This window comes from Paroedura picta, chromosome 6, assembly GCF_049243985.1.
Source record: "Paroedura picta isolate Pp20150507F chromosome 6, Ppicta_v3.0, whole genome shotgun sequence".
Classification (NCBI taxonomy): Eukaryota; Metazoa; Chordata; class Lepidosauria; order Squamata; family Gekkonidae; genus Paroedura; species Paroedura picta.
Genome location: NC_135374.1, coordinates 90084969 through 90093748, shown reverse-complemented (window position 1 = coordinate 90093748; position 8780 = coordinate 90084969). Strand labels below are relative to the sequence as shown.

Sequence of the window (8780 nt, the reverse complement as noted above, 5' to 3'; positions counted from 1 at the left end):
ATGGAAAAATGCCTGGCCTGGTCATAGCTCTTTTCAGGTGTATGCCTTAGCACGTAAGAATAATCTGAAATCACACATCTTTTCTCTCCCAGGGATAGTATTGAACTGAATAATCCAATTAATAAAGACATGCAACCTTCCCTTAGAGGAGAGGTGTGAAAAATCTTGGGTCTGAGCCCACAAAATGAGATAGGTGTGAACTAAATCTCGGAAAACCCGGTGGACAAGCCAGCAGACCAGAGAATTTTTGTTTGTTTTTCTCTTGTAAAGGAAATCACCATAGAGAATAGATAAAAGAATTTAAAGAATGTTTGATTACCAGAGACTTTCTACCAGGAGGGGACCTGGCATCTTGCACATGGAAAAAATGTGTGCCCAACCCTGATATACCATGTTATGTGAAGGAGGGGAAGAAGAGATGACTCAGGGCTTGTTACTCCCCACAGAGTGCTGTCCAACTGGAATGCAGGATTTATAGCCTCTTTGTGGACCTCCCCATCACCCCACACTAATTCCTAGTATGGACGAAGGCAGTGTAAAAAGACCAATCCAAATCACAGGCACAGATCTGACATGTATATCATCAGCACAGCCTAAGAGATACAGTGGGTCAAGCTCCCTTCAAAGGGGTTAGTAAAAAGGCTATAATGACCAGATAAGTCCAGCCAGCATATCACACTAGGAACGAAGTCATGGAAGCAGGTTTATCATCATTAATGAAAAACTTTGGCCGCTGAGGGGGTCCCCAAATCACTGATGGTTCCAAAGAATAGCATGGAACTACCTAGGCTTGCCTCTAAAAAGCGACTTGCTGCTTACTTCTGAGGTCCTCATGGAGACGGCAACAGTAAGCCTTGCCTGTGCTTGAAAGAAAACCTGTGCTGAAAAGCCTCTGAGGATTCAGGATCAGTGTTGAGAGACGGCACCAAGTGGAGGACCAAGGTTGTTTGTGCACTGCATCAGCCTTCAAACTAGGCATTAGCACAAGGGCTAGGAGCAGAGATCAACAACAAGCTGGGTCTGATAACATTAGCTAACCATTTGTTTTTTTAAAGATTTTATTTTTAAATGACATCAAAGTTAAATGTGACTTATGAAGATTAAAAAAAAACGTTTTTGCATTTGCAGAAAATCCCATTCCTTTTGTAAGGTAAATACAAACAGGACCATATAGGTTACTCACTGTGTCTTCATTGTGTGCATTTCTGGCCCAGATCTCTTGTTTTTGTCTTACCGAGAACCTGTTTCTAATACAGATTTGGATTTCAGCCAGTACATGTAATTATAGATTTCTTTCACTCTCACTACAATATCGCTTGTTTCCTGGGGAAAAAGGTAATTGTTAGTTTTCAAGGGTACTGGAAGTTAGTCCTGTCTGTGGATGTAGCAATCGCTGCCTACCTCCCCAGCCGTGTTTGTCTTCTAGCCTCCTTTGCAGTTCTCTCTTCAAACAAACATCATAACGGAGTTACCAACTCATTCTTCCTCCTTAATATGTCATTAATTGCCAGAGCAGGGGCAGGGCACATTTGTCATGAGACACGCCATCTGTCTTCATTTCTCACTGTATTTTAAATGTCTCTGGGAATTCATTCATTGAGGTTCACATAGGATGCCGTTCTGTTAGCTGCAGTGCTCAGAAAGGTCAGTCGCTGAAGGCTGCTTATTTCAAACTCTGTATGTGGGATGCAGCACATGGCAGAGCTTTGCAATTAGAGACCTGAAAATCACAAATGCAAAAAGATTTGAAATATGGCTAGATTTCTGCTGCGTATCATGTTATGGTCTGTGAAATTTTGATCTCATGTTCTTAGTAGGTTTCTTCTCTCTGCTCTTGCACAGACAGGTGAAACTTCATTCTTATCTTCAAGCTCATCTCCTACAAATGTCTTGATCCCGTGGGCAACTAAAAAGCTGCGACAGCCATCATTAGAACAGGACAAATGTGGCAGCCGAATGAAGGCCTAGGAGGAATTTCCTTCTTAGTGTGAAATTTTTGATTAACATCAAACCAGTCTTAAGAACATTTACACTTTTCTGCTGATATGTATGAATCACTCAATGCCTGACATCATGGAATGCATTTCTAATACAGCAGAACTGGAAGGAGTAGCCAGCAAGATGCAATTATGCTGGGTCAGCAGCACAATCCAATATTGCATTGGAAAGAATTAATTAAAGGAGTGACCTACAGAGTAAGCATGGCCTAATCTTATTGTCAGTGTTATTTCTTCCCCTTTAATGTTGTCGACTGCATGGTTATTATCAGAAGTCAGGAGGGCCAGAGAAAATGTAAATCACATTTTTCTTACCCATTCTTCCTTAGTTATAAAAGACAACTGGGTTGAGTCTGCACTTTGCTTTTTATCTTCTCCCAGCCTGAATAAACCCCTCCCCTCTGCATTGTATTCAATTTCCATTTTGATTTTGGGTGCGTTAAAGTTTTCCTCTGCAACATCCATGACTAACCCACAGTGACCCTACCTTTCCCCCACAATATCCAGGAGCGGATATAAGTTGCTATATTCAAATACCTGGCTTAAAAAACCCCCAGTATAAGTGTAGATGTTCTGCATTTTGTACATTAAATTCTTGCCCATGCCTGCAACGCTGATGCAGCAAAGCAGTCTTCCCTGACTGGCCAGGGCATCAGTTCAAAGACTTCCTGGTTGCAAGATTTCCCTCCCAAGACTTATTTTTGCCCTGTTTTAAAGTGACTGCGCTCCAGAAGCCCATACTTCTCTCAACAGAGATCTGCCTTTTGGATTCATTTTCCCCTCCTCATTCTCTGTGAGGCTGCTGTCTCCAATCCTCTTCGCTCCCCCCCCCTCATTCAGGAAAAGAAAGAAAGAGCCTCGTGGTGTGCTTGGCTCCCCTCCTCGCTCTGAGCTTCCCCAATCAAGTGCGGAACGCTTTCTGTTTCAATTCGGGGCGGGGGGGGGAAGACCCAGGTTCAAATTGATCTAAATTCAGCAGGATCAACAACAGAAAAAACAAAGTAAGCACAGAATCAGCCCTGATGTTACTCTTGGCTTGTTTCACTCCTGTGTGGGAAATAATTCTTTTGGGAAATAATTATTTTATTTCTGGCATCACCTGCACGCTTATTCACCTATTTGCTGCCCCTGGCTGTTCTCCATTTTTAAAAAGCATTTTCTGTGCTTTTTAAAGGAGAGCGATGTAGGTGCAACGTTGGGACATTGGAGACAGAGGTAGTGCTTCTTTGTTTCCATATATTTCTTTTGCTGGTGGCCTGCTGGTTGCCCACTGAAGGATAGCACTTTTTAGGTTGGTGAATCCACTTTTGGGGATTCATCAACTCGCGCTTTAAAATGGCAGATATAGTGAGCAGTTTGCTGGCCAGACACGGAAGGTTGGCGACGCCATGCTGAGACATTAAGAATATAGTATCTTCACCAGGTAAGCATGACACTAAATTTATGGTGTGTGGAAAAGCCCTTAAAGACCAGTGGCTTAAGCCTGAGGTAGAAAGATATAACTCTGCTTAGGAAATGGAGTAATTCTGTTTAAACTGTATCAATATATCTAATTCTCAATGCGGCCACATTTGTGGATAATTAAGCCAGAGATTGGGGCCATAAGTATACAAGTTTTCTACAAACTTGAGAAAAGTCCCAGCTTCGCAGCAAAATCTGAAAAATAAAAAAACAGAAGCAAAATAAAATAAAATAAAATTAGAGGCAGCAAATGTAACTAAAAGACTGTTTATGCACTGGAGGTTTCATGCTGGGCTGCAGGCTGGAGTTTTAGTTGTGGCAGGTTGCCCCACCTCTTCCTGCACCCACACAGGGGAGTATTTGGCCTGGTGCGCCTCATCTGCCCCCGATTTGTGCTTCTGCCTGAGAGCTAGGGAAGTGAATTTCCCAATGCGTAAATGGTCAAAAAAACAGCCCTCTCAGTGGCATTGGTGAGGGTTGATTGGCAACCACAACAATATTGCCAGCCCCCCCCCCTGGGAGGAGAGTGGGGAAGAAGGTGAACTCAACCAGGCTTTGATGCCATATAGCCCATCTTCCCAAGCTGGCATTTTCTCCAGGAGAGCTGATCTCGGTAGTCTGGAGACCAGCTGCAATTCTGGGAGAAATCTGGGCTCCTCCTGGAGGTTGGGAACTATTTCCAGGGTTATTTAGTCTCCTAGTCCATCCTTGCTCTCCTGCAACTCCTTGTAGGTTCCCTGCTTGTAACTTTTAATTAGCATTTATAAGGAAAAAATGTGCATGTTAACCAACAAGAATTCTGAAAATTTGCGCTATATTTTGGTTGGTGTTAGGACTGCAACTCTGTTGCCTGGGAATTAACGGTCATAGCGGGAGATCCCCAGAGGCCATCAGGAGGCTTTTGATCCTAGTTGGGGTTATTTTCACTCACTAACAGAGAATGGGGAGAAACGGTTTAGGAAAAGGGCCTTGCCACCAACCCCCACAAAGAAGGCATGGCGATCCTGCCCGATGTCCTCCCAGCAGGAAGCGCTGGACAAAGCTGGTCAGGGAAGGCTCATCCCATACCATGTGAAATGAGGCTGGGTGGGAGTTTCCTAACCCCTCCCCCCGCAGCGATGCAGGGCAGCCTATCCCCTCCATTACTGTGGCAAGGCCTGGTAAGAGCATGGCACCCCTTGTTGTGGCAAGGATGGGTGGACACATTCTGTCCTCCCTCATAGCAATGGATGGCATACAACCATATGGAACAGATGCACTTGCTCCGAGGTCTGAGGGTCATATCCTGTCCCTTGTCACAGCAAGGCTGTGCTGGGCAAGTGATGGCAGGGGGTACATCTTTCCGCATCTTTCTTACCCTAGGCCTCTGGCTTGGACCCACACCTCTTCTTGGCCAGGGGATGGTAATTCCAGAGACCTTAATGGGTAGTCCTGCTTGTACCATGACCCATTATTCCCTGAATTCCCTCCACAAAGCTTGTCATGAATACTGTCCTGTGGCAGCTGAATGAAAGCTTGAGCCAACCTACCTACTTGTTTACTGTGTGGGAAGTGTAATGCCTCATGTCTTATTTGCCATGCCATGGAATTCGAAGCTGCCCTTTCACAGCGTGTTACACGGCTGCATTCCCTCCTCCGCCCTCTTGAATCATGTAACTCGCCCTACACCTTTAATTCACTTCCTCATTTAGAGAAACACACCTTGGAGCCAAGCAACCTAATTACACTTCTGTTACTCATCATTCCGAGACAAACTAATTATCATTCTAAATACCGCGGTAGGTGCGGATACAGGAGAGCTGACACCTTAAATCAGGACGAAATGTTACAGCTTAGTCAAAAATATCTCCATTGGAGGCAGAGATGACTAAATGAAGCATTATTAAGGCAGGCAGATAAGAAGACAAAAATAGTACCTTCTCCCCCTTAAATGCATCAACCAACTCTGCTGTTCTTCAGATGTGTCTGTGGCACTGGCCTTCCACTGCAGTTTCTAATACTTGGTGTTTTACATTTGAGAACTTTTCAGAGAATAAGCTTCCCCCTCCCCCAGTGCATTGATAACAAATATTCATGTATCTCATGTTTCTTAAATGCAGCCCTTCTGTTATAGAGCTACCATTTTTTTCCGGACTTCCAATAGCAGTATTAATTTTGTCCCAAAGAAAAGACCATTTCCCTCCCATAGCTTCATCACAGTTGCATTTGTGAGTTCTGTCTGGTAGACCAGGGCCCATTCCGCACACATAGGTTAATGCACTTTCAATGTGCTTTCGCAGCTGGATTTTCCTGTGCAGAACAGGAAAATCAACTTCTAAAGTGCACTGAAAGTGCATTATCTATTGTGTTCAGACTAGGCCCTGGGGTAGTCAACCTGTGGTCCTCCAGATGTTCATGGACTACAATTCCCTTGAGCCCCTGCCAGCAAATGCTGGCAGGGGCTCATGGGAATTGTAGTCCATGAACATCTGGAGGACCACAGCTTGACTACCCCTGTGGTAGACAACTGTACAAGCATTACAGATCTCTCTTTAACTGGATAGTCAGTGCCTGCAGCACTTCTCGTTCCCCTCTATTGTGTGACTTTTCTGAACATTTTTCTTAGCCCTTTTAATGTGCTCTGAACACTCCTGTCCAAGGGAAAGGGCAGGGCAGCTACACGCCCCCAATTGAGGAGAGTCTGTAATCTGCAAATCGTTCTCTCAACAACATGTAATTGGCTATCCAGCTTCATGTGACTTTCCAGGCCAGGAGATACATGAGTTATTTTTTCCAACTCTGGCTTGATTAGCTTGTAGTTCTGTCCTTGACAAACAGCCTCTCTGAAGGGAAGATTGGGAATCCAATTCTCATTTTACTGGATTCTTGCTTTGTGTATGTTAATACCTGACACAGGGAAGCAACTTGTGCAGTTATTTAAATATAAATGCTGATTCTGTAAATTTAGGCAGATTGTGAGTGGGTAGGCAGAAGGAATTGGCCTTTGGGGCCCTTTCTTGTGTGTCCAGGGAATGCCAATTGTTGCTTTGGGGTCAGACTGTCCAAGGATTCTTGGTTTTTGGGGGAGCATCATCTGGGCATGGAACTGGGGTCACTGTGGGTGGGCAGGCTGTTGTGAGTTCCTGCATTCTGCAGGGGGTTGGACTAGATGACCCTAGAGATCCCTTCCATCTCAATGATTCCATGACTCTAACACCAGTTAAACCATACTTTCTCTGGAGATAATTACCATCTAGCTTTATGGATCTATTATCTTTTATTTCTTTGTTGTTGTTTTTTGCCTTGTATATAGTTCTTTTTTATTTTGCCTATTTTAAAATTTTAATTCTTTGAAAAATGTGTCTCCCACCTAGCATGGGATGCACATCTCATGACTAAGTAGATAAGTACCATTATGATACTGCTTATGAGTCTTCGCTCTCTCTTCTTATCACCTGGGAAGGCTATCTGTCTAATTTGAGAAGATGGGGATATGATGTCACTGTAGCCAACAGAGGACCACAAGAAGCATAAAAAAGCATAAAGCCAACTTATTCCTGATAATCTGGAAAGACCCTTTGTAATTACTAGCTACTATTCTGTTCTGTAAATCTGGAGAATACTAGAATTTCATATATATTCAGTAACCTTTTTGATAGAGATTTTTGAGAGATTTCTCTATGCTTTGGAAGAACACACTGCAACCACAGTTGTATAATATGACTGCAGACTTACCTTTAATTTTCTTCTATAATATATAGAATATAAAAATATTGTGCAAGTAGGTAAATAAGTTTATTGTTGCGGCTTTATACCATAACAGTGATAACAAACAAAAATAAAACAATTAAAACAAGCGTAGTAACAGGCAATGATTAAAATAAATTCAGACTAAAAATATTAAAGCTTAATATAAAAGATTAGTCATTGTGCAAGTAGATAATATATAACAGGAAACAGGAATTTCATATATATTCAGTAGCCTTTTTCATAGATAGAGGTTTTGAGAGATTTCTTTATACTTTGGAAGAACATACTGCAATCACAGTTGTATAATATGACTGCAGACTTAACTTTAATTTTCTTCTATAATATACAGAATATAAAAAATATTATTATGCAAGTAAGTAAATAAGTTTATTGTTGCAGCTTTATACCATGACAATGATAACAAACAAAAATAAAACAAGACAAGTATAGTAACAGGCAATCATTGAAATAAATTCCAGCTAGAAATATTAAAGCTTAATATAAAAGATTAGTCATTGTGCAAGTAGATAATATTTAACAGGAAACGATCTTTAAAGATGAATGCATCCGGAAAAGATCATGGATATCAATTTGCTAGCATTGTGAATGGATTTAATAGGTTAAGTCACTCAACTTGTCTGTAAACAAATGCTTACAATATCCTTCATTACTTCCATGTGATTATGGGAGATTTATTATTGTGCAGCCTGCCCAATATGTGTGCATCTTCCTTGGCATTGACTAAAGTTCTCACATCTGCTCACTAGTGTCAGATGTAGGTCAGAAACAGTCAATGTTCCAAGCACAGAACATGAATCCAGATGGCTACCACTTGCATTCTGAACAGAAATGTATCGGAATAATGGCCTAAACCATCTAGCCTGAAACAGATATATTTTCTATTTTGTTTTCCACTTTGTAAGTTGTTTAAATATATATTTAAAAATATAAAATTATTTGAGATTACCTCTCTAGAAATACAGATATAAAGAAACAGATACATAAAACCTCGCATTTTGAATTTTATAACCTAAAATACATGTTTAAGGTTTGTGAGAGGCATCAGTGTTTCAGTCTGCATCCATGGCAAAATTCCCAAAATTTTAATTGACTGGAATACACCCAGCATAGGGAAAGGGACACTGCATCATCTACAGACCAACTTCTGTAGATGCAGTAGTAGAAACATAAAAATAAGGTAACCAGATTTTAACATTGGTAAAGTGGGACACTGTTGACCGGGGGGGGGGGGGGGGGAGGTTCTTGATTAAAAATTTGGTCTATATGGAGCGACAAAAATTTTCATAGAATGTATAGAATGCAAAAATAGTATTGTAATATATTTTTTTTACTTAAGCAGCATAAGTACAATTTGCCAGGTACCCCCAGATGTCCCTCCAAAAGTGGGACAATCTGGTCACCTTAATAAAAAGCATCCATTTCTATTAGTAACTGAGGTAGTGTCTATGACAGTAGGAAATATTAGTCCTGGGTGGCAGGAAACCTTGCAAAAACTCTGTCCAAAAAGATGTTGGTTTGCTTTATTTCTGCACATAGAGCTGGTTTCACCACAGAAAAGCCACCGTTGTATTT

The 8780-nt window shown here is 41.6% G+C and overlaps 1 long non-coding RNA gene across 1 annotated transcript in view; it reads right to left on the bottom strand.

Annotated features, from left to right (window-relative positions):
* Positions 1 to 708: 708 nt before the first annotated feature.
* Positions 709 to 8780, bottom strand: part of LOC143840281 (uncharacterized) — a 68558-nt gene continuing 60486 nt past the window's right edge. The window contains exon 3 of the long non-coding RNA XR_013232103.1: positions 709 to 1720. This is a non-coding gene — a long non-coding RNA (uncharacterized LOC143840281). The remainder of the gene's footprint in view (positions 1721 to 8780) is intronic.